Consider the following 27412-nt stretch of genomic DNA (forward strand, 5'->3'; position numbering starts at 1 on the left):
ACCCCACAGGGTGAGATCTTGCATGGAGCCCCAGATCGAGGGAGATTATCAGTGGTTTTGTATGTCTTCCATTTCCTAATTAATTGCTCCCACAGTTGATTTCTTCAAACCAAGCTGCTTACCTATTGCAGATTCAGTCTTCCCAGCCTGGTGCAGGTCTACAATTTTGTTTCTGGTGTCCTTTGACAGCTCTTTGGTCTTGGCCATAGTGTAGTTTGGAGTGTGACTGTTTGAGCTTGTGGACAGGTGTCTTTTATACTGATAACAAGTTCAAACAGGTGCCATTAATACAGGTAACGAGTGGAGGACAGAGGAGCCTCTTAAAGAAGAAGTTACAGGTCTGTGAGAGCCAGAAATCTTGCTTGTTTGTAGGTGACCAAATACTTATTTTCCACCATAATTTGCAAATAAATTCATTAAAAATCCTACAATGTGATTTTCTGGATTTTTTTTCCTCAATTTGTCTGTCATAGTTGACGTGTACCTATGATGAAAATTACAGGCCTCTCTCATCTTTTTAAGTGGGAGAACTTGCACAATTGGTAAGGAGGGAGGCAGTTTGACAATAACAAGGCAATTGTATTCACTGAACAGTGCAATCTGTTCTTGTAGATATGCTGGTCAGCCTGTTCGGATAAATTGTTATTTTTAACCAGACACCATAGAGAAGCCATGAGGCTGGCGATTATCAAAGGTTTATAGATAGTCAATAAATCTTTAAATTTGAAACGGATTCATGGATTGATTTATTGACTTCAAACCCCAGTAACCCATTAATAAACCCAATAATCTCATTAAGATGGAATCCGTACTTAAACTGCCATGTCTGTTTGTGATATTACCACAACAAATAAGTTACTTCAAACAACAAACACTGTTTTCTCCTTCGGACATCATTGCACGTGCAATAGAACATCCTAATAATTATAATTATAATAATAAGAATTATTATTATTTTTATAATAACAGGCCCTAAAAATTGTCAAAGGCCCACCAAAGTCATAGACTGCTCCCAAGTCTGGGACCAAAAGGCTCCTGAACAGCTTCTATCCCCAAGCCATAAGACTCCAGAACAGTTAATCACATGGCTACACGGACTATTTACGTTGACCCCGTTTATTATTTTATTATTTTATATTAATTTTTTGCACAGACTCTCTTGCACTGGCTCTATGCACATTCAATAGACTCTACCCACACACACACTCATACTACACTGATACTCCAACACACACACACATATACACACACATACGCTCACACACACATGCATATTGACACCACACACACACACACTCACACATAGACACACTTCACACACTACCCATACGCTGCTGCTACTCTGTTTATTATCTATCCTTATTGCCTAGTCTCTTTTACCCCTACCTACATGTACATACTGTATTACCTCAATACCTCAACTACCTCGTACCCCTGCACATTGACTCGGTACCGTTAATCCTTGTATATAGCCTCGTTATTGTTATTTTATTGTGTTACTATTTCAGTTTTTATTCAGCAAATCTTTTTTTCTTTTTTTAACTCTGCATTGTTGGGAATGGGCTCGTAAGTAAGCATTCGGCGCATGTGACCAATACAATTGTATTATGTTTTATTTTACTTCATATGTTTTGAAATTTTTATTACCATGCTGCCAAACTTTCCTCTCCTCCGTTTTATCAACAAAACAAAAACAAATGTGGATTCCAGCTTTAAAGAAAAATCCGTAAACGGTTAATAAACAGTCAACAGATAAACCTTCATACTCACCAGAGTGACCTTCCTCTCGATGTGTCCGTAGTTGAAGTCGCCGCTCTGGATGGACTGGTAGGCCTTGTGGAGTTTCCAGGCTATGCCGGAATAGGAGAAGAGGATGACGTGGCAGGGGCTGAAGGTACAGAGGATAGACAGAGACATGATGAAGGTAGAGTGGTTCAGGGAGTCTTGGTAGCTGGCTCAGTCCACGGAGCAGGCCACTCCGAAGGGCTCCGGTCCATGGCTGCCCCAACCTAGGAGAGGGAACACAGCCCACAGCCCAGAATACAGCCAGATCAAACTGATCACCATGGTGATGGTCCGACGCTGGAACTTGTTGGCTGGTGGAGAGGTAGAACGGGGAGAGGTAGAGAAGGGTGCAGTGTACTGTTAGCTAGCGCTGATGCATTAATACACCAACCCTAACCCTGAGCATAGGCCTAACAATAGCCCTAACCCTTACCCCAAGCCTAATCCTAGCCCAAAACCTAATTTTAAGCCTAGCTAGATAACATTGATCACCATCATGATGGTGTCATACTGGAACGGTTTCAGGACTGGTCATTCAACTGAGACTGCTCTTCTCTGTGTCACGGAGGCTCTCCGCACTGCTAAAGCTAACTCTCTCTCCTCTGCTCTTGTCCTTCTAGACCTGTCTGCTGCCTTTGATACTGTGAATCATCAGATCCTCCTCTCCACCCTCTCCGAGCTGGGCATCTCCGGCGTGGCTCACTCCTGGATTGCGTCCTACCTGACCGGTCGCTCCTACCAAGTGGCGTGGCGAGAAGCTGTCTCCGCACCACGTGCTCTCACCACTGGTGTCCCCCAGGGCTCAGTTCTAGGCCCTCTCCTTTTCTCCCTATACACCAAGTCACTTGGCTCTGTCATATCCTCACATGGCCTCTCCTATCATTGCTACGCTGACGATACACAACTAATCTTCTCCTTTCCCCCTTCTGATAACCAGGTGGCGAATCGCATCTCTGCATGTCTGGCCGACATATCAGTATGGATGACGGATCACCACCTCAAGCTGAACCCTGGCAAGACGGAGCTGCTCTTCCTCCCGGGGAAGGACTGCCCGTTCCATGATCTCGCCATCACGGTTGACAACTCCGTTGTGTCCTCCTCCCAGAGTGCGAAGAGCCTTGGCGTGACCCTGGACAACACCCTGTCGTTCTCCGCTAACATCAAGGCGGTGACCCGATCCTGCAGGTTCATGCTCTACAACATTCGGAGAGTACGACCCTGCCTTACACAGGAAGCGGCACAGGTCCTAATCCAGGCACTTGTCATCTCCCGTCTGGATTACTGCAACTCGCTGTTGGCTGGGCTCCCTGCCTGTGCCATTAAACCCCTACAACTCATCCAGAATGCCGCAGCCCGTCTGGTGTTCAACCTTCCCAAGTTCTCTCACGTCACCCCCCTCCTCCGCACACTCCACTGGCTTCCAGTTGAAGCTCGCATCCGTTACAAGACCATGGTGCTTGCCTATGGAGCAGTGAGGGGAACGGCACCTCCGTACCTTCAGGCTCTGATCAGTCCCTACACCCAAACGAGGGCATTGCGTTCATCCACCTCTGGCCTGCTGGCTCCCCTTCCTCTGCGGAAGCATAGTTCCCGCTCAGCCCAGTCAAAACTGTTCGCTGCTCTGGCACCCCAATGTTGGAACAAGCTCCCTCACGACGCCAGGACAGCGGAGTCACTCACCACCTTCCGGAGACATTTGAAACCCCACCTCTTTAAGGAACACCTGGGATAGGATAAAGTAATCCTTCTACCCCCCCAAAAAAATAAATAAATAATAATTGTAAAGTGGTTATCCCACTGGCTATAGGGTGAATGCACCAATTTGTAAGTCGCTCTGGATAAGAGCGTCTGCTAAATGACGTAAATGTGCCCTTGAGCAAGGCACTTAACCCTAATTGCTCCTGTAAGTCGCTCTGGATAAGATGCTCGTCTGCTAAATGACTAAAATGTAAAAATGTAAAATGTAACTACTTCTTAAATCTTAGAATAATTCCCAAAAGGTTGTAAATCTCTTAGTTTGAATAAATTAAACAAATACCTAATTCTGCAATGGTCAGCATGTTTATTCATGAGAGCGCTCTGCAACAAAATGGTCGTACAATCTTTTTATACGCACACGTCAGAGGAAATATCCCATCATACCAGAGGTATTTTTCCACTGTACGCATCTTGTAAGCTCACACCTGGGTTTAGCTCATGTGATTTTCCTCTGCTCTCCTGACCATCAGGTCACACACACACACACACACACACACACACACACACACACACACACACACACACACACACACACACACACACACACACACACACACACACATGTTCTTATCATAGTCTACTCCTTGCTCGGGTAGGCTGAGTTATCGCCGTCCTCACAATATCCTGCAAGCCTTTTCACTCCCCTTTCCCTGTGTGTTTTTGGAACCAGTCTCCTGTTATTGGTTTCAATCGTTTTGCACTTCTGCTTGCCTAATTACAAGACACAAATACTCTGTTGCTGTGATATAAACACATTTGATTAACTCTCTAAGCTCTAGTCTACTAATTAGTCATACATTATTAGTTTAACTGAGGGTGTGACATTTTAGTCATTTCTTTATCAGTTTGTTAATAATCAAATATAACAGCTGTTTTTTCATGTTAGTTGATTTTTCACTTTGGAATTATCCTATCCACATTTATTTAATTGTGTTACAAGCAATTCCATAACATGAAATATTGACTCCAAGCACTTTCTTTACATAAGATTTTAAAATTAACTGGTTACAATAGTGTAACCAAATGGTGACGATCTCATCAATGGAAGCTTTCCAGGCTCTGTAGCATCACAGTACTTATGCAGATACAGTGCATTCGGAAAGAATTCAGACCCCTTGACTTTTTCCACATTTTGTTACGTTACAGTCTTATTCTAAAATGGATGAAGTAGTTTTTTCCCCTCATCAATCTACACACAATACCCCATAACGACAAAGCAAAAACAGGTTTTTAGAACATTTTGCTAATATAAAGAAAAAAGAATACAGACGCTTTACTCAGTATTTTGTTTAAGCACCTTTGGCAGTGATTACAGCCTCGAGTCTTCTTGGGTATGACGCTACAAGCTTGGCACACTTGTATTTGGGAAGTTTCTCCCATTCTTCTCTGCAGATCCTCTCAAGCTCTGTCAGTTTGGATGGGGAAGCATCGCTGCACAGCTATTTTCAGGTCTCTCCAGAGATGTTCGATCGGGTTCAAGTCCGGGCTCTGACTGGGCCACTCAAAGACATTCAGAGACTTGTCCCGAAGCCACTCCTGCATTGTCTTGGCTGTGTGCTTAGGGTCATTTTCCTGTTGGAAGGTGAACCTTTGCCCCAGTCTGAGGTCCTGAGCGCTCTGGAGCAGGTTTTCATCAAGGATCTCTTTGTACTTTGCTCTGTTCATCTTTCCCTCGATCCTGACTAGTCTGCCAGTCCCTGCCACTGAAATCATCCCAACAGCATGATGCTGCCACCGCCATGCTTCACCGTAGGGATGGTGCCAGGTTTCCTCCATACGTGACGCTTGGCATTCAGGCCAAAGAGTTCAATCTTGGTTAAATCAGACCAGAGAATCTTGTTTCTCAAGGTCTGAGAGTCCTTTAGGTGCCTTTTCGCAAATTCCAAGTCCTCCATGTGCCTTTTACTGAGGAGTGGCTTCCGTCTGGCCACTCTACCATAAAGGCCTGATTGGTGGAGTGCTGCAGAGATGGTTGTCCTTCTGTAAGGTTCTCCCATCTCCACAGAGGAACTCTGGAGTTCTGTCAGAGTGACCATCGGGTTCTTGGTCAACTCCCTGACCATGGCCCTTCTCCCCTGATTGCTCAGTTTGGCCGGGCTGCCAGCTCTAGGAAGAGTCTTGGTGGTTCCAAACTTCTTCCATTTAAGAATGATGGAGGCCACTGTATTCTTGGGGACCTTCAATGCTGCAGACATTTTTTGGTACCCTTCCCCAGATCTGTGCCTCGACACAATCCTGTCTCGAAGCTCTACGGATAATTTCTTCGACCTCATGGCTTGGTTTTTGCTCTGACATGCACTGTCAACTGTGGGACCTTATATATTCAGGTGTGTGCCTTTCCAAATCATGTCCAATCTATTGAATTTACCACAGATGGACTCCAATCAAGTTGTAGAAACATCTCAAGGATGATCAATGGAAACAGGACGCACCTGAGCTCAATTTCGAGTCTCAGAGCAAAGGGTCTGAATACTTCTGTAAATAAGGTATTTCTGTTTTTTATTTCTAAAACATTTTCAAAAAATAAACTGGTTTAGCTTTGTCATTATGTGGTATTGTGTGTAGATTGATGAGGAAACAATTGTATTTAATACATTTTAGAATAAGTCTGTAACGTAACAAAATGTGGAAAAAGGGAAGGGGTCTGAATACTTTCCCGAATGCACTGTACAATTTAAGATTCAGTGCTGGCAGTAAACATATAATCATAAAATAAAACAAAAAACAAAACACATTACCTGGAATGATATTCACTATCACGGGTGGCCAAAAATAACAAACTGAAATCCACGGCCCCAATAGGCCATGCCTCCAACTCTTCTGATAGGCTGCAGTCGCTACATTGCAAACACCACTATGTAATGCGAATGAGCATGAGGTGTTGAAAGGAATTTAGAAGCTTTCTTTCAAAACAATTATAATCACATTGAGCTGTCAAATTCGTTATTTGATTTCAGGCAAATTTTATAGAATATGTTGAACAAACCAAAGCGTCATTTTGGATCATACCAATCAGAAAAAGCACTTCAGATGAACACCAGATGAATTGGTTTTGACTAGCTGCCAGTGACTGGCTCGGCTGCCATCCGGCCAACCATGACTGCGTTTGGAAACAACCCCCTACCATAGAATTAGAATCAGAAACCTTAAGATATGTATATTTCTGAGCCAACAGTTTGGAACTGTAATCAGCACATTAGACAGATAGTGAGATAGATGTGATGGTGAATAGAATTAATACATTGGTGAATAAACCAATTAATAATGTGGTGGCTGATCTAGCTAATGATGAAAAAATGTGCCTGCAAAGATCTCATATTCAGTAGCCTAATTGGCAGAGCAACTGTTAGGCTGCGTTTAGACAGTCAGCCCAATTCTGATATTTTATTCACTAACAGTTACATGCAGGCTTTCAAACTATTACAGACTACAAAGGGAAGCACAGCCACGAGCTGCCCAGTGACATGAGCCTACCAGACGAGCTAAATTACTTCTATGCTCGCTTCGAGGCGGCAAGTAACACTGAAACATGCATGAGAGCATCAGCTGTTCTGGACGACTGTGTGATCACGCTCTCCGTAGCCGATGTGAGTAAGACCTTTAAACAGGTCAACATTCACAAGGCCGCAGGGCCAGACGGATTACCAGGACGCGAACTCCGAGCATGCGCTGACCAACTGACAAGTGTCTTTACTGACATTTTCAACCTCTCCCTGTCTGAGTCTGTAATACCAACATGTTTCAAGCTGACCACCATAGTCCCTGTGCCAAGAACACTAAGGTAACCTGCCTAAACGACTACTGACCCGTAGCACTCACGTCTGTAGCCATGAAGTACTTTGAAAGGCTGGTCATTGCTCACATCAACACCATTATCCCATAAACCCTAGACCCACTACAATTTGCATACCGCCCCAACAGATCCACAGATTATGCTATCTTGATTGCACTCCACACTGCCCTTTCACACCTGGACAAAAGGAACACCTATGTGAGAATGCTATTCATTGACTACAGCTCAGCGTTCAACACCATAGTGCCCTCAAAGCTCATCACTAAGCTAAGGACCCTGGGACTGAACACCTCCCTCTGCAACTGGATCCTGGACTTCCTGACGGGCCACCCCCAGGTGGTAAGGGTAGGTAACAACACATCTGCCACGCTGATCCTCAACACGGGGGCCCCTCAGGGGTGCGTGCTCAGTCCCCTCCTGTACTCCCTGTTCACTCATGACTGCATGGCCAGGCACGACTCAATACACAATCAATAAGTTTGCCGATGACACAACAGTGGTAGGCCTGATCACCGACAACGACGAGACAGCCTATAGGGAGGAGGTCAGAGACCTGGCCGTGTGGTGCCAGGACAACAACCTCTCCCTCAATGTGATCAAGACAAAGGAGATGATTGTGGACTACAGGAAAAAGAAGAGGACCGAGCACGCCCCAATTGTCATCGACAGGGCTGTAGTGGAGCAGGTTGAGAGCTTCAAGTTCCTTGGTGTCCACATCACCAACAAATTAACATGGTCCAAGCACACCAAGACAGTCGTGAAGAGGGCACGACAAAACCTATTCCCACTAAGGAGATTGAAAAGATTTGGCATGGGTCCACAGATCCTCAAAAGGTTCTACAGCTGAACCATCAAGAGCATCCTGACTGGTTGCATCACCGCCTGGTATGGCAACTGCTCGGCCTCCGACCGCAAGGCACTACAGAGGGTTATGCGTACGGCCCAGTACATCACTGGGGCCAAGCTTCCTGCCATCCAGGACCTCTATACCAGGCGTTGTCAGAGGAAGGCCCTAAAAATGGTCAAAGACTCCAGCCACCCTAGTCATAGACTGTTCTCTCTGCTACTGCACGGCAAACGGTACCGGAGCGCCAAGTCTAGGTCCAAGAGGCTTCTAAACAGCTTCTACCCCCCAAGCCACAAGACTCCTGAACATCTTATCAAATGGCTACCTGCTGCTACTCTCTGTTTACTATCTATGCATAGTCACTTTAATAACTCTACCTACATGTACATATTACCTCAATTACCTCGACTAACTGGTGCCCCCGCACATTGACTCGGTACCGGTACCCCCTGTATATAGCCTCGCTATTGTTATTTTTACTGCTGCTCTTTAATTATTTGTTACTTTTATCTCGTAGCATTTTATATTGTATTTTTTGTGATTTTTGGGGGGTATTCTTTTTTTAAACTGCATTGTTGGTTAAGGGCTTGTGAGTAAGCATTTCACTGTAAGGTCTAGTTTGTGTGTGCATGAGTAGGCCTATGTGGGTGTGTATACCTGCATGGGAATATGTTGTATACAGTATGTCTTTGCAATATTTCATGTGTTCTGGCAAAGATCAGCCAGATCGGATGTATTTACCCATTGATTTGCTATACACAACTGATGACCTTCTGGCATGCTGCCATGATTTAATCACAACCTCACCTCATTTGCTGGTTTTGTTTATAAAGAATAATGCTAATCTTTGCTGTGAGACCAAGGAGTCCGCTTACACTGTACTTTGATTATAAAGGTTTATTTATATCACAAGATTTCAGCATAAGTTTACAGACGTCTGCAGGCATCTGGAGAACAGTGACCCAAAATAATATGTTTGTTCTGACCTCCTTTGTCTCAACCAAGTATTTATAATCTTTACCATGATATGGGTGGTTTCCCATACAGACCAATCCCCTGTCTCCACACAACAGACTTCCTCTGTTCTATGGGGTGCCCCCATAAAACGACTCCCCAGATGCTCCCCTAAGCTGAATCAACATCCTCCAAGATACCATTTGAAAACATTAGCAAAGTCATAAATTCCTCAGATACCACACTGGTTAAAAGCTGGGTTTTACAATAGAAGTAGAATCACTTATCATTCTAATTCTATGGGTGTTCATCCCTCCTGCTGTGTGTAGATTGTGACGATATGAAACCGATATAAAACAGTCCAGAACCTTAAGAAGTAAACTTATTTCCAGGTTTTTTTTCATGTATTTATCTGCAACAGGGGATTATCATTCATAAACCGTCCAGAACTGGGAATGTCAAACATTTCCTGGCGATTCTCCATGCGTCCCAACAGCCTCTACAGACATATACTACAGTAGCAGTAGGGATGAACATGAGTAACCGGGATCCCAGGACTGTCCTGGGAACACTCTTCCAATGTCCCACTAATGCAATTTCACAAAATAAACAACATGCGCAGCAGCAGATTAGCAGAAAATTCAATAGCACATTATCCAAACAGGTTGTCACATGGAAGCCTTTAGCCTAGCATATTTACATGTACTTCACACAAAGTCGCCATAATTTCAAAGCACATGCATAATTCACACTAACGGACTGCACACACGACCCGAATGCAGTCAATAAACCCTACAGGAAACCCCTACAGTTTAGCCTATAAAATAACGTGTGCCTCTTTGAACTGTCATTGAGACTCTTCAGACAGTCACAAATGTGATAGGCCTATACACAATTCACTACATAGGCATCACTGTCACAGACAGAAAATCTGTTGTCTTAACAATTCAGAGAGGCATGAGGGAAAAATCTTCTCCTGTCCTAGAGACTATTTTCCTATCCCGTCCAAATCCCACTGAAACCCAAAATCCTGACTCCTGTCTCGCATAAAAATTCCAAATTGTATTCTGTAATCTATAGGTTGCAACGCATTATCAAAGCCAGGGGTGAAACTTTCACCCCCCACACACACACACATTCTGAAATTGCATTTTTGTTCCCCCCCCCGTCCCCAAAACGCGGCTCCGGTGTGCTTTAGGACCATGCGGATGCCTCATAGCAGTCGGGTAGGCTGTTTTCCGGTTTCAGCCGGCTGGATTTAGGAGAGATGAACAGAGGTAGCTGCTGTCTGTGTTGCGCTTTTTCTCAGGGTTGTAAAAGCAAGCCAAGCAGAATCTGGCTACTCTTTAGTTGACTGATCTAGCTGGCAAGGTAACTGCTGTTTGACAGAAAAATAAATGTTTATTCCCAGTGCTGAGCTAGTAGTGTAACTGACATGTTACGTTAGCTGATGTTTCATCTCCCCTCAACTGAAGTGAATTAACTATTAGCAGCTAGTTAGATAGCTAGTAGCTACCACAGCCAGTTCAGCTCTAGCTAGCCTCTAACTATCTTTCAGGTAGCAGTATCTAACAGCTGTTGTGTGTATGGAAATGTTTTGTAGCCTTTGTTTTGTCCCGCTTCAACAGAAGTACATTTGATGATATGTCATTGTACCATTAGCTAGCAGAGCTAGCCAAAAGTTGGCTAACGTTAGCTCGCTAGCTCACTAACTTTCGAATATCGGTCAATCACACTAGACCTGAATCAAATGATGAAAACAGTGGCCAAATGATTGAAGATATTTTTAAAGCGCAATGTGAGTTTTTATTAGTCAGTATAGCGATGTAATGTTATTGATCTGCCAGTTTCCCTAGCTAATTCCCTACTTTTCACAATGACACGGTATAAACAGCTCGACAGGCTTCACTGTCATATGCACAGTTAGTACACAACACTATGCTCATCATGTCTTAGCAGGATCAGATGGTGACAGGTGTCTCTGCAGGGTCAGACTGCCAGGGATGACCAATCTACAGAGCTCAGGTGAATTTTGCAGTATATTATAACAATCAGTGAATGGATACAAAGTTCCATCTTGAGTTGATGGGTAGGCTACAGTCTGGTATCTGGGAATAATGGTAATTTCAATTGTTGAACATTGATTCTATTAATGGATAATATAATGTATACCAATGTCATTCTTTGTCATGTCTCATCTGAGCAGAATCAGATGATGACAGGAGTCTCATCAGGGTCATGCAGCCAGGGAAGACCAGTCTGTGACGGAGGTAAATCTTTGCAGATACAACACTTTATTTTCTCTGTGCTGCAAACACTGGAAAAGCAAGAAGCTTAAAAGATTGAAAACATTTTAAGGCAGTCTGACAAACCTCTAAAGTTGATTTCCAAACTGTACCAAGGGTTGATAGAGGCTTTCCCGATGACACAAAACATGTGAAACAAAGATGTGAGGAAGACCTGGGAGACGCTATTGATGAGGATGATGAATGGATACAGATATGTTAGAATGCCCAGTCATGTTAATATAATCTCAGACATAAATGACTGCAGTTTAAGACCATCCATAGAATGTACTATATGCCAGTGAAGCTGAATATCATGCACACAGAAATGTAGTTATTCTGCTGGAGGTGTAAAACACAAAAGGGGACCTACAGCGCATTCGGTATTCAGACCCCTTGACTTTTTCCACATTTTATTACGTTACAACCTTATTCTAAAATGGATTACATTTTTAAAAATCCTCATCAATCTACACACAATACCCGATAATGGCAAAGCGAAAACAGGTTTTTAGAAACCTTATTTACATAAGTATTCAGACCCTTTGCTATGAGACTCGAAATTGAGCTCAGGTGCATCCTGTTTCCATTGATCATCCTAGAGATGTTTCTACAACTTGATTGGAGTCCACCTGTGGTCAAGTCAATTGATTAGACATGATTTGGAAAGGCACACACCTGTCTATATAAGGTCCCACAGTTGGCAGTGCATGTCAGTGCAAAAACCAAGCCATGAGGTCGAAGGAATTGTCCGTAGAGCTCTGAGACAGGATTGTGTCGAGGCAAAGATCTGGGGAAGGGTACCGAAAATTGTCTGCAGCATTGAAGGTCCCCAAGAACACAGTGGCCTCCATCATTCTTAAATGTAGGAAGTTTGGAACCACCAAGACACTTCCTAGAGCTGGCCAAACTGAGCAATCGTGGGAGAAGGGCCTTGGTCAGGGAGGTGACCAAGAACCCGATGGTCACTCTTGACAGAGCTCCAGTTCCTCTGTGGAGATGGGAGAACCTTCCAGAAGGACAACCATCTCTGCAGCACTCCACCAATCAGGCCTTTATGGTAGAGTGGCCAGACAGAAGCCACTCCTCAGTAAAAGGCACATGACAGCCCACTTGGAGTTTGCCAAAAGGCACCTAAAGGACTCAGACCATGAGAAACAATATTCTCTGGTCTGATGAAACCAAGATTGAACTCTTTGACCTGAATGCCAAGTGTCACGTCTGGAGGAAACCTTGCATCATCCCTACGGTGAAGCATGGTGGTGGCAGCATCATGCTGTGGGGATGTTTTTCAGCAGCAGGGACTGGGTGACTAGTCAGGATCAAGGCAAAGATGAACAGGCAAAGTACAGAGAGATCCTTGATGAAAATCTGCTCCAGAGCGTTCAGGACCTCAGACTGGGGCAAAGGTTCACCTTCCAACAGGACAATGGCCCTAAGCACACAGCCAAGACAATGCAGGAGTGACTTCGGGACAAGTCTCTGAATGTCCTTGAGTGGCCCAGCAAGAGCCCGGACTTGAACCTGATCGAACATCGCTGGAGAGACCTGAAAATAACTGTGCAGCTACGCTCCCCATCCAACCTGACAGAGCTTGACAGGATCTGCAGAGAAGAATGGGGGAAACTCTCCAAATACAGTTGTGCCAAGCTTGTAGCGTCATACCCAAGAAGACTCAAGGCTGTAATTGCTGCCAAAGGTGCTTCAACAAAGTACTGAGTAAAGGGTCTGAACATTTATACAAATGTGATACTTCAGTTTCAGTTTTTTCTTTGTGTCGTTATGGGGTAATGTTTGTAGATTGTTGAGGGAACCATTTTTTAAAATCCATTTTTAGAATAAGGTTATAATATAACAAAATGTGGAAAAAGTCAAGGGGTGTGAATACTTTCCGAATGCACTGTATTTGCATATGTTATGGTCTTGTGAAGGCTGGATTAATTCTGGCTAAGAGTATGTTATTTTGTCTAAAGGCACAAGGTGGATGGTCGGGTGAGGTTGTGTTTTCTCTAGCAGGAGGTAAGCTTGGCTTCTTATATGGTGTTGAGTAAAACTTAAACCATGTATTTAGATTGTAGGTATGTATTGTAGTTAGGTATTGTAGGTAGTTTATTTAGGTAGTTATTGTAGGTTATTGTAGGTAATTATTGTAGGTAAGTATTGTATTCGGCTGAGCCCGTTGAAGCACGAGGCTAGCTAACCCACTACCTGGACCAATAAAGCTAGCTAGCTAGCGGGTAGCTACTGGTAACTTTTAGCAACTATGGATAGTTGTTTCCAATGTTATTTCACGCTTAAGAGTACCTGTAATTAAGCCAGCTAGCTACCTACCATTCAGCTGTTTTTCTAACCTCATTATCTGAAGCATTAACGTTAGGTAGTTAGTAGCTACTGTACTTAATTACAGCTACTGATTGCAGAAGACCAATGTCTTCTTGTCTGCCACCCAGACAGCTGGCGTCGGGTAAGTTTGGCTTTATACATAGCTTGGGCTTTGTCGAGTAAGGCTTAAACTATGTATTTAGATTGTAGTTAGGTATTGTAGGTAGGCATCGTGGGTTGTTGTGGGTAGTTATTGTATGTAATTATTGTAGGTTAGTATTGTATTCGGCGGTGCCGGGTGTAGCACAAAGCTAGCTAGCTAGCTAACTCACCTCCTGGACTAGCTGGCGAGTAGCTATTAGCAACGGTATAGTTGTTTCACGCCTGAGAGTGCCTGTAATTACGCCAGCTGGCTGCCTGCAATGATTACATACAATAACTGCCTACCATTCAGCTGTTTTCTGTTTAGTATTGTATTCGGCGGTGCCGGGTGTAGCACGAAGCTAGCTAGCTAGCTAACTCACCTCCTGGACTAGCTGGCGAGTAGCTATTAGCAACGGTATAGTTGTTTCACGCCTGAGAGTGCCTGTAATTACGCCAGCTGGCTGCCTACGATAGTTACATACAATAACTGCCTACCATTCAGCTGTTTTCTAACCTCATTGTCTGAACCGTTAACGTTAGGTAGCAAGTGGCTACTGTGCTTGAAAATTAGCAAGCTTGTTGCAACCTGGATAGCTACTTGTAAACAATAGCTGGAACGACCGAGCGAACAGACGCGAACTGGCTGAGTCAATTTAGTGGCTTGCTTTGCACTTGGCTAGCTAACAGTAGCTGCTAGGGGTAAGTCATAACCTACACTTGTGTTTTGTTTTTTTACATATTGATAGCCCGAGTCGCTCAAGGAATTCGGGACATGGGTGACTAGTTAACGTTAGTTTGGCTCTCTCTGTGTGTTCGTGCCGTGAAAGGAGGGGTTCTTCTTTGTCTGAAAGCAATGGCTAGCTAGTTTGCTAACTATTCTAGCTAACTAACTGGCTGAATAAGTTGACGATGGACTCGCTCAAGCTGTCGGGACTAACCCACAACGTTAGACACGGACACGAACGATCTGCTTGCATGTTGATACACTGGTGGTTGTTGTGGCTGAGTATTGGCGCTAAACCCTGCTGTTGGAGACCGGCATGCTAGCTGGCTGTGGCGTCTTATGACGAGGTGCCCGGACGTTTTTTCACGGAATAATACTGCACCTAGTTAGCTAGCTGAATAAACTAGGTTAGTCTATTCCTAGAAAACATTGAACCGCTGTAGTTTACAACAATTATAATTTCTGAGGTGGAAGTTGGGAGAGTTATATTTGGGAGTTGTGGTGAGGGAGGCCCCGCTCTCTCCTTTCCCAGATGTTTAGTTCATTTTATTCCGATCTTCTCTGCATTATTGTAGCCATCTGCTGCAGCCTGTCAACTATGCCTCTGCCTATCCCTGTTCTCTCCTCTCCGCACAGGCTACACAAACGCCTCACACCGCGTGGCTGCTGCCTCTCTAACCTGGTGGTCCCTGCACGCACGGCTCACGTGGAGTTCCAGGTCTCAGGCAGCCTCTGGAACTGCCGTTCTGCTGCCAACAAGGCAGACTTCATCCCAGCCTATGCTACCCTCCAGTCCCTCGACTTCTTGGCACTGACGGAAACATGGATTACCACTGAAAACACTGCTACTCCTGCTGCTCTCTCCTCGTCTGACCATGTGTTCTCGCATACCCCGAAAGCATCTGGTCAGCAGGGTGGTGGCACAGGAATCCTCATCTCTCCCAAGTGGACATTCTCAATTTTTCCCCTGACCCATCTGTCTATCTCCTCATTTGAATTCCATGCTGTCACAGTCACTTGCCCATTTAAGCTTCATATCCTTGTAATCTATCGCCCTCCAGGTTACCTTGGAGAGTTCATCAATGAGCTTGATGCCTTGATAAGTTCCTTTCCTGAGGATGGCTCACCCCTCACAGTTCTGGGGGATTTCAACCTCCCTACGTCTACATTTGACTCATTTCTCTCTGCCTCCTTCTTTCCACTCCTCTCCTCTTTTGACCTCACCCTCTCACCATCCCCCCCTACTCACAAGGCAGGCAACACGCTTGACCTCATCTTTACTAGATGCTGTTCTTCTACTAATCTCACTGGAACTCCCCTCCAAGTCTCCGACCACTACTTTGTATCCTTTTCTCTCTCCCTCTCCTCCAACACTACTCACTCTGCCCCTACACAGATGGTAATGCGCCATCGCAACCTTCGCTCTCTCTCTCCCGCTACTCTCTCCTCTTCCATCCTATCATCTCTTCCCTCTGCTCAATCCTTCTCCCTCCAATCTCCTGATTCTGCCTCCTCAACCCTCCTCTCCTCCCTTTCTGCATCCTTTGACTCTCTATGTCCCCTATCCTCCCGGCCGGCTCGGTCCTCCCCTCCAGCTCCGTGGCTTGATGACTCATTGCGAGCTCACAGAACAGAGCTCCGGGCAGCTGAGCGGAAATGGAAGAAAACTAGACTCCCTGCAGACCTGGCATCTTTTCACTCCCTCCTCTCTACATTTTCTTCATCTGTTTCTGCTGCTAAGGCCACTTTCTACCACTCTAAATTCCAAGCATCTGCCTCTAACCCTAGGAAGCTCTTTGCCACATTCTCCTCCCTGCTGAATCCCCCCCCCCCCCCCCCCCTCCCTCTCTGTGGATGACTTCGTCAACCATTTTGAAAAGAAGGTTGACGACATCCGATCCTCGTTTGTTAAGTCAAATGACACTGCTGGTCCTGCTCACACTGCCCTACCCTATGCTTTGACTTCTTTCTCCCCTCTCTCTCCAGATAAAATCTTGCGACTTGTGACGGCAGGCCGCCCAACAACCTGCCCGCTTGATCCTATCCTCCCAGAGTGCGAAGAGCCTAGGCGTGACCCTGGACAACACCCTGTCGTTCTCCGCCAACATCAAGGCGGTGACCCGATCCTGCAGGTTCATGCTCTACAACATTCGGAGAGTACGACCCTGCCTTACACAGGAAGCGGCACAGGTCCTAATCCAGGCACTTGTCATCTCCCGTCTGGACTATTGCAACTCGCTGTTGGCTGGCCTCCCTGCCTGTGCCATTAAACCCCTACAACTCATCCAGAATGCCGCAGCCCGTCTGGTGTTCAACCTTCCCAAGTTCTCTCACGTCACCCCCCTCCTCCGCACACTCCACTGGCTTCCAGTTGAAGCTCGCATCCGCTACAAGACCATGGTGCTTGCCTATGGAGCAGTGAGGGGAACGGCACCTCTGTACCTTCAGGCTCTGATCAGTCCCTACACCCAAACGAGGGCATTGCGTTCATCCACCTCTGGCCTGCTGGCTCCCCTTCCTCTGCGGAAGCATAGTTCCCGCTCAGCCCAGGCAAAACTGTTCGCTGCTCTGGCACCCCAATGGTGGAACAAGCTCCCTCACGACGCCAGGACAGCGGAGTCACTCACCACCTTCCGGAGACATTTGAAACCCCACCTCTTTAAGGAATACCTGGGATAGGATAAAGTAATCCTTCTAACCCCCCCCCCCCCCCCCCCAAATTGTAAAGTGGTTATCCCACTGGCTATAGGGTAAACGCACCAATTTGTGAGTCGCTCTGGCTAAGAGCGTCTGCTAAATGACGTTAATGTGCCCTTGAGCAAGGCACTTAACCCTAATTGCTCCTGTAAGTCGCTCTGGATAAGAGCGTCTGCTAAATGACTAAAATGTAAATGTAAATGTATCCCCTCCACTCTTCTCCAGACCATCTCCGGTGACCTTCTCCCTTACCTCACCTCGCTGATCAACTCATCCTTGACCGCTGGCTATGTCCCTTCCGTCTTCAAGAGAGCGAGAGTTGCACCCCTTCTCAAAAAACCAACACTCGATCCCTCTGATGTCAACAACTACAGACCAGTATCCCTTCTTTCTTTTCTCTCCTAAACTATTGAGCGTGCCGTCTTTAGCCAACTCTCTTGCTATCTCTCTCAGAATGACCTTCTTGATCCAAACCAGTCAGGTTTCAAGACTGGTCATTCAACTGAGACTGCTCTTCTCTGTGTCACAGAGGCTCTCCGCACTGCTAAAGCTAACTCTCTCTCCTCTGCTCTTGTCCTTCTAGACCTGTCTGCTGCCTTTGATACTGTGAACCATCAGATCCTCCTCTCCACCCTCTCCGAGCTGGGCATCTCCGGCGCGGCTCACTCTTGGATTGCGTCCTACCTGACCGGCCGCTCCTACCAAGTGGCGTGGCGAGAAGCTGTCTCCGCACCACGTGCTCTCACCACTGGTGTCCCCCAGGGCTCAGTTCTAGGCCCTCTCCTATTCTCGCTATACACCAAGTCACTTGGCTCTGTCATATCCTCACATGGCCTCTCCTATCATTGCTACGCTGACGACACTCAACTAATCTTCTCCTTTCCCCCTTCTGATAACCAGGTGGCGAATCGCATCTCTGCATGTCTGGCAGACATATCAGTATGGATGACGGATCACCACCTCAAGCTGAACCTCGGCAAGACGGAGCTGCTCTTCCTCCCGGGGAAGGACTGCCCGTTCCATGATCTCACCATCACGGTTGACAACTCCGTTGTGTCCTCCTCCCAGAGTGCGAAGAGCCTTGGCGTGACCCTGGACAACACCCTGTCGTTCTCCGCTAACATCAAGGCGGTGACCCGATCCTGTAGGTTCATGCTCTACAACATTCGGAGAGTACGACCCTGCCTTACACAGGAAGCGGCACAGGTCCTAATCCAGGCACTTGTCATCTCCCGTCTGGATTACTGCAACTCGCTGTTGGCTGGGCTCCCTGCCTGTGCCATTAAACCCCTACAACTCATCCAGAATGCCGCAGCCCGTCTGGTGTTCAACCTTCCCAAGTTCTCTCACGTCACCCCGCTCCTCTGCACACTCCACTGGCTTCCAGTTGAAGCTCGCATCTGCTACAAGACCATGGTGCTTGCCTACGGAGCTGTGAGGGGAACGGCACCTCCGTACCTTCAGGCTCTGATCAGTCCCTACACCCAAACGAGGGCACTGCGTTCATCCACCTCTGGCCTGCTGGCTTCCCTACCTCTGCGGAAGCATAGTTCCCGCTCAGCCCAGTCAAAACTGTTCGCTGCTCTGGCACCCCAATGGTGGAACAAGCTCCCTCACGACGCCAGGACAGCGGAGTCACTCACCACCTTCCGGAGACATTTGAAACCCCACCTCTTTAAGGAATACCTGGGATAGGATAAAGTAATCCTTCTACCCCCCCCCCCCCCCTTTACTCCAACCCACCCCCCCCCCCCCCCCAAAAAAAAAAAAAAAAAAAAAAAAGGTGTAAAGTGGTTATCCCACTGGCTATAAGGTGAATGCACCTATTTGTAAGTCGCTCTGGATAAGAGCGTCTGCTAAATGACGTAAATGTAAATGTAAATGTCTCAGCACGTCTACAGATTCACAGTTTTTGTTTGCTTGGAAATGTTAATACTGGAGACTTATCAGAAGAAACTGTGTAACCTTGCATTTATTGCAGCTAAGAAATGCATTGCCATTAATTGGAAAGTTGGTTATCCTCCCACAATGGATGGAAGAAATGTCAAGTTATGTATCACTAGATTTGATTTATTACATGCCCATGTCCAGAACAACAGCAAAGGACCTTGTGAAGATGCTGGAGGAAACAGGTACAAAAGTATCTATATCCACAGTAAAATGAGTCCTATATCGACATAACCTGAAAGGCCACTCAGCAAGGAAGAAGCCACTGCTCCAAAACCGCCATAAAAAAGCCAGACTACAGTTTGCAACTGCACATGGGGACAAAGATCGTACTTTTTGGAGAAATGTCCTCTGGTCTGATGAAACAAAAAAAGAACTGTTTGGCCATAATGACCATCGTTATGTTTGGAGGAAAAAGGGGGTAGCTTGCAAGCCGAAGAACACCATCCCTACCGTGAAGCACGGGGTGGCAGCCTCATGCTGTGGGGGTGCTTTGCTGCAGGAGGGACTGGTGCACTTCACAAAAAAGATGGCATCATGAGGAAGGAAAATTATGTGGATATATTGAAGCAACATCTCAAGACATCAGTCAAGAAGTTAAAGCTTGGTCGCAAATGGGTCTTCCAAATGGACAATGACCCCAAGCATACTTCCAAAGTTGTGGCAAAATGGCTTAAGGACAACAAAGTCAATGTATTTTAGTGGCCATCATAAAGCCCTGACCTTAATCCTATAGGAAATGTGTGGGCAGAACTGGAAAAGCGTGTGCGAGCAAGGGAAGCTTGTGGAAGGCTACCCGAAACGTTTGACCCAAGTTAAACAATTTAAAGGCAATGCTACCAAATACTAATTTAGTGTATGTAAACTGCTGACTCACTGGGAATGTGATGAAATAAATAAAAGCTGAAATAAATCATTCTCTCTACTATTATTCTGACATTTCACATTCTTAAAATAAAGTGGTGATCCTAAGCAACAGGGAATTTTTACTAGGATTAAATGTCAGGAATCGTGAAAAACGGAGTTTAAATGTATTTGGCTAAGGTGTATGTAAACTTCCGACTTCAACTGTATTTAGGCAATCCCTAGCTGCTGGGCTGCACAGTCCTGGCCCTGGGGGTCTGCCTACTGTTGGTTGACACTCTGGCCCTGGACCAACACACCTGAAACCAATAATGAATGCTTCACTAAGATCCTAAACTGAGTGGGGTGTGTTGGGTTGGGGCGCTGCAGGGCTGTGGACCCCTAGGGACAGGACGGGGTGACCCAGCTATTTACGTTTACATTTTAGTCATTTAGCAGACGCTCTTATCCAGAGCGACTTACAGTTAGTGAGTGCATACATTATTTTTTTTGTACTGGCCCCCCGTGGGAATTGAACCCACAACCCTGGCGTTGCAAACGCCATGCTCTACCAACAATTTTAGTCAATGCCACTCAGACATTGCTCATCCTAATATTTATATATTTCTTAATTCCATTCTTTTACTTTTAGATTTGTGTGTGTTGTTGTTAATTGTTAGATACTACTGCACTGTTGGAGCTAGGAACACAAGCATTTCGCTACACACGCAATAACATCTGCTAAATATGTGTATGTGACCTATAACATTTGATTTGATTTTTGATTGCTTTGCAATGCTTGCAGTTAGCCACTGATTCCTTCCAAACCACTCATTGTTGAATTTGCAATTTCCAACTTGTTGTGTAATGTTTATGTCCAATGGCCAATGAGCACTGATTCGTTTTATCTATAATAAAGGCTTGAAAAGGATTTGCCAGTAGATTGTCAACTTGATTCATGATGATGACTGCTAGCTTGCTAGCTACGATTTTGAAAGTATGATGTTGACATGATCAGTCCAATCAAAGCTACAGTAGATATAACGTGATTTGACGTAATTGTATCTGTGGCCAATGACCTTGAGCCTTCTTGGATGGGCACTTCTAATGTAACTCTATGGTAGCACCCAAGGGGTTTGAATATTCTAGCTTTCCCGTAGATTTTGCAGTGACGCAGTGTCCCAATGAGTGACAGAACACTGAGCCAATCACGGCGCAACTACAGAACATCACCAACCCCTACGATCCGTATTTTCCGCTGGCTGCCCCACCACCACAGAAAGCAATAAGCTAGGCTGAAACACCTGCATTTTGGAGCTGCCTTACTTTAGAAAGCAAAAACGAGACCAGGTTTGTATGCGGCTTTATTAACTCAATGTTTGTTTGTTTTTTACATGGTTTGCAAACTGACATGTGACACGTATTAATGCCAAAATAACATGCAAAAAATATGTATATATATAAAATAAATTAGGGGTTCAGCGCCTCGGTCCGTAAGGACAGAAGTGTCTTCTCGGTTTAGTCATGTTTGTATTAGAACTACATAGAAAAACCAGGGGTGTGGAGTGAACCTGTTAGACAGTCATTATACCACGTTATCAATTAAAAACTCAGGGTCCTGTGTGTTTTTTAAATTTATTTAAATTTAAACTTTATTTAACCAGGTAAACCAGTTGAGAACAAGTTCTCATTTACAACTGCGACCTGGCCAAGATAAAGCAAAGCAGTGCAATAAAAACAACAACACAGAGTTACATATGGGGTAAAACAAAACATAAAGTCAAAAATACTACAGAAAATATATATATACAGTGTGTTCAAATGTAGCAAGTTATGGAGGTAAGGCAATAAATAGGCCATAGTGCAAAATAATTACACTGGAATGATAGATGTGCAAGAGATGATGTGCAAATAGAGATACTGGGGTGCAAATGAGCAAAATAAATAACAATATGGGGATGAGGTAGTTGGGTGGGCTAATTTCAGATGGGCTGTGTACAGGTGCAGTGATCGGTAAGGTGCTCTGACAACTGATGCTTAAAGTTAGTGAGGGAGATAAGAGTCTCCAGCTTCAGAGATTTTTGCAATTCGTTCCAGTCATTGGCAGCAGAGAACTGGAAGGAATGGCGGCCAAAGGAGGTGTTGGCTTTGGGGATGACCAGTGAGATATACCTGCTGGAGCGCATACTACGGGTGGGTGTTGCTATGGTGACCAATGAGCTAAGATAAGGCGGGGATTTGCCTAGCAGTGATTTATAGATGGCCTGGAGCCAGTGGGTTTGGCGATGAATATGTAGTGAGGACCAGCCAACAAGAGCGTACAGGTCATGGGTAGTATATGGGGCTTTGGTGACAAAACGGATGGCACTGTGATAGACTACATCCAATTTGCTGAGTAGAGTGTTGGAAGCTATTTTGTAAATGACATCGCCGAAGTCAAGGATGTATACAAAATGGTGTCGTCTGCGTAGAGGTGGATCTGAGAGTCACCAGCAGCAAGAGCGACATCATTGATATACACGGAGAAAAGAGTCGGCCCAAGAATTGAACCCTGTGGCACCCCCATAGAGACTGCCATAGGTCCAGACAACAGGCCCTCCGATTTGACACATTGAACTCTATCTGAGAAGTAGTTGATGAACCAGGCGAGGCAGTCATTTGAGAAACCAAGACTCAGGGGGTTCTTCATCTTCTTCTTCTTCAAATGAACTACACTAAAACATTATCTCTGAGGAGTAACGACTCGTCAGAGAATGCTGTGAGAATGCTGTTAATTGACTACAGCTCAGTGTTCAACACCATTGTCCCCTCCAAGCTCATCACCAAGCTTAGGACCCTGGGACTGAACACCTCCCTCTGCAACTGGATCTTGGACTTCCTGATGGATGACTCCAGGTGGTGAGGGCAGTGGCGTCATTAGGCCTGGGCTTCCGGGGCTTCAGCTCCGGATGTTTTTGATCCAGCCCCGAACCTTTTGATGGTAAAAAATATAAAAAATAAATATATATATTTACAAAATTACATTTCAGTCTGAGATGAATTTCCATAACCACACTTGCGCTATACAGTATAAAAAACAAAATGACTGACACATTTTTATGACGAAAATAAATAATCCAATATACTGCGCTAGGCAGTAGCAGACACTGCAAGAAGCCCCTGGAGTGACGCGGTGCCTGCTGTGATTAGTTGAGATTTCACAATGCAGTGTACTGCTCACGTCCCTTGACCTCTCTCCCACCCCTTCAGCACCGGTTAGATGTCAATGTCATCACTCAGCAAAATGCCTGTCACTCAGTCAGAGTCTGGATATTCGGAACCTGCAAAAAATAAGTGAGCAGGCTGAGGCAGCAGTGAATGAGGTGGCGAGGGCAGAACAGCCAGAAAGTCAAATTGCAGCAGCAGTAGAGTTAGCTACAGGTTTGTGCAGGGTTGGTAGTAGCTAACTAGCTAGTCTCCCTTCGTATAAGGGTTGGCTATAGCTAAAAAGCTAGCGTTAGCATTCAGTATTCTTAAGCTATTGGGTGTCAGTCAGAGTTATTTAACAGTATATTTAGTGAATGGGCAAGCTAAGGATGTTAATAAAAGTATATTAGGAAAAGTGTTTATTTCCAGCGAGTGTATTTGATGGGTTTCGTTTCTGTAGCTAGCTTGGCTGGCTAGCCACTTTGGTAGCTACTGGCTAGATAGCTGAAACCGAAGAGATGAGAGAACCTTTTTCTGACTGAAGCGTTCATCTTCTGACAGTGACACAGTGACCCCCTGTGGACTGAAGCTGAACTTTACTACAACATTATATTTAACCTTGTTTAAAATTAGCAATGTTGAGGTGGTAGAACTGCCTGGTCTCATAGACTAGACGTAACATAGTAAATGTAAATCTGGGACACTCAAATTAGTATCATATGTTACGTTTGGTGTGGTTACATTAGACAGATGGTTATTTAATGGAAAACGAAAGTAGGGTCGTTGGTCGGGGTGGATGGGCATATAAGGCAAATGTTTGCGACTTCGAATCTCCACGGACAACTTTAGCATTTTAACTAATTTGCAACTTTTCAACTACTTACTACTTTATAGATACTTTGCAACTACTTAGCATGTTAGCTAACCCTTCCCCTAACCTTAACCCTTTTAGCTAACTGTTCCTCTAACCCTAGCCTTAACCCTTTAACCTAACTCCTAAACCTAACCCTAACCTCTAGCCTATCTAACGTTAGCCAGCTAGCTAACACTAGCCACCTAGCCATCTAGCTAGAATTCGTAACATACCATACATTTTGCAAATTCGTAACATATTGTACGTTTTGAAATTCTTAACATATTGTACATTTAGCAAATTTGTAACATGTAATATGAATTGTAATTTGTAATTCACAGAATAATTTGAAATGCTCTGATACCAGGTTGGGTAAAACTGACAAAATGAAATGTCTTATAATGAGGTCTTATAACCTATTCCATTCTACAGGTAAACATGCCTGGCTCATGTCTGTTATTTCCATATAGGCTATGTAACTATTTGTAAAAAAAATATATAAAAAAATAAGTCCATTATTAAATTGTTGAAATTATTTTATTGAGCTTTTATTTTTATTACTCTTTTTATTCACTTATCTACTTAATTGTTCTATTGTTGTTGTTGTCAATGCAACCAAAACCAAAGACCTGATCATTGACTTCAGAAGAGACCAACCTACCAACCCAGCGCTGGAGATTAATGGACAGATCATTGAGAGAGTGGAGGACTACAAATACCTAGGAACCATCATTGACAACAAGCTCTCCTTCAAAAGAAACATTGAACACATTCACTCAAAATGTCAACAAAGCCTGTTCTTTCTACAGAAATTGAAGAAGTTTAATGTACACCAATCAATCTTCCAAGCATTTTATATATGCTTTATAGAATCCATCTTAACCTTTAATATCGTAGGGGGGTTTGGTGCTCTAGGGAACACAAGTCAGAACCCAATGAATAGGGTAATAAGAATCAGTGGGAAGGTCATCAGAGCAAGCCAGGAACCCCTCAGTGACATTTATAAAAAATGAGTGAGGAAGAAGGGGGAACAGATAGCATTTGACATAACACACACACCAGTATACCCCACTACCCTCCGGGCACAGGTATAGAGCTCTCCCATTCAAATCTAAGAGAGTAGCTTCTAGTTTTGTGCCAACATCCATCAAATTCCTTAACTCTTTAAGTTTTTATTTGTATTTGTATGTATGTGTACAGTTGAAGTCGGAAGTTTAAATACACCTTAGCCTAATACATTTAAACTCAGTTTTTCACAATTCCTGACATTTAATCCTAGTAAAATTCCCTGCCTTAGGTCAGTTAGGATCACCACTTTATTTTAAGAATGTGAAATGTCAGAATAATACTAGAGAGAATTATTTATTTGAGCTTTTATTTCTTTCATCACATTCCCAGTGGGTCAGAAGTTTACATACACTCAATTAATATTTGGTAGCATTGCCTTTAAATTGTTTAACTTGGGTCAAACGTTTCAAGTAGCCTTCCACAAGCTTCCCACAATAAGTTGGGTGAATTTTGGCCCATTCCTCCTGACAGAGCTGGTGTAACCGAGTCAGGTTTGCAGGCCTCCTTGCTCGCACACACTTTTTCAGTTCTGCCCACACATTTTCTATAGCATTGAGGTCAGGGCTTTGTGATGGCCACTCCAATACCTTGACTTTGTTGTCCTTAAGCCATTTTGCCACAACTGGAAGTATGCTTGGGGTCATTGTCCATTTGGAAGACCCATTTGCGACCAAGCTTTAATTTCCTGACTGATGTCTTGAGATGTTGCTTCAATATATCCACATAATTTTCCTTCCTCATGATGCCATCTATTTTGTGAAGTGCACCAGTCCCTCCTGCAGCAAAGCACCCCCACAGCATGATGCTGCCACCCCCATGCTTCACGGTTGGGATGGTGTTCTTCGGCTTGCAAGCCTTCCCCTTTTTCCTCCAAACATAACGATGGTCATTATGGCCAAACAGTTCTATTTTTGTTTCATCAGACCAGAGGACATTTCTCCAAAAAGTACGATCTTTGTCCCCATATGCAGTTGCAAACCGTAGTCTGGCTTTTTTATGGCGGTTTTGGAGCAGTGGCTTCTTCCTTGCTGAGCGGCCTTTCAGGTTATGTCAATATAGGACTTGTTTTACTGTGGACATAGATACTTTTGATCCTGTTTCCTCCAGCATCTTCACAAGGACCTTTGCTGTTGTTCTGGGATTGATTTGCACCAAAGTACGTTCATCTCTAGGAGACAGAACGCGTCTCCTTCCTGAGTGGTATGACGGCTGTGTGGTCCCATGGGCTTTATACTTGTGTACTATTGTTTGTACAGATGAATGTGGTACCTTCAGGCGTTTGGAAATTGCTCCCAAGGATGAAGCAGACTTGTGGAGATCTACAATTTTTTTTCTGAAGTCTTGGCTGATTTCTTTTGATTTTCCCATGATGTGAAGCAAAGAGGCACTGAGTTTGAAGGTAGGCCTTGAAATATATCCACAGGTACACCTCCAATTGACTCAAATGATGTAAATTAGCCTATCAGAAGCTTCTAAAGCCATGACATCATTTTCTGGAATTTTCCAAGCTGTTTAAAGGCACAGTCAACTTAGTGTATGTAAACTTCTGACCCACTGGAATTGTGATACAGTGAATTATAAGTGAAATAATCTGTCTGTAAACAATTGTTGGAAAAATTACTTGTGTCATGCACAAAGTAGATGTCCTAACCGACTTGCCAAAACTATAGTTTGTTAACAAGAAATGTGTGGAGTGGTTGAAAAACACGTTTTAATGACTCCAACCTAAGTGTATGTAAACTTCCGACTTCAACTGTATATACCTGCATAGAATGCTTCTAATCATTTATACTGTAGCCTACATGTTTTTGTGTTCTATGTTGTTATGTGTCTTGTATGTACCATTCGTCACCACATATGAATTCCAGTATCCCCTTGACCGTTTTGGATTGCAAAACTAATGAGACACACCAAACAAGACACAGAGACAGCAACAGAAGAGTAGATGGAGAGAGACACCAGACAAGACACAGAGAAAGCAACAGAATAATAGGTGATGGAGGGAGAACAGTTTCTGCTGTTTTGCCTTTGGCTATGGAACCCTGACCTGTTCACCGGACGTGCTACCTTGTCCCGGACCGGATCTACCGCTCAGATTTAACTTAATTTTTTAAAACATTAACCTAATATAAACAGTTCTGTAGGAATGAGGTTTGTGCAGGAGGCCTATAACATTATCATAACATTTTGGCTATATGCTTGGCCT

The 27412-nt window shown here is 44.4% G+C and overlaps 1 pseudogene across 1 annotated transcript in view; it reads right to left on the reverse strand.

Moving 5' to 3' along the window:
- Positions 1–1934: 1934 nt before the first annotated feature.
- The window catches only part of LOC311106768 (fas apoptotic inhibitory molecule 1-like), an 89298-nt pseudogene continuing 63820 nt past the window's right edge, over positions 1935–27412 (reverse strand). Inside the window, exon 2 of the transcript in view lies at positions 1935–2009. The product of the transcript in view is annotated as a fas apoptotic inhibitory molecule 1-like (transcript). The remainder of the gene's footprint in view (positions 2010–27412) is intronic.

This window comes from Coregonus lavaretus (assembly GCF_964263955.1).
Source record: "Coregonus lavaretus genome assembly, chromosome: 31".
Taxonomy (NCBI): domain Eukaryota; kingdom Metazoa; phylum Chordata; class Actinopteri; order Salmoniformes; family Salmonidae; genus Coregonus; species Coregonus lavaretus.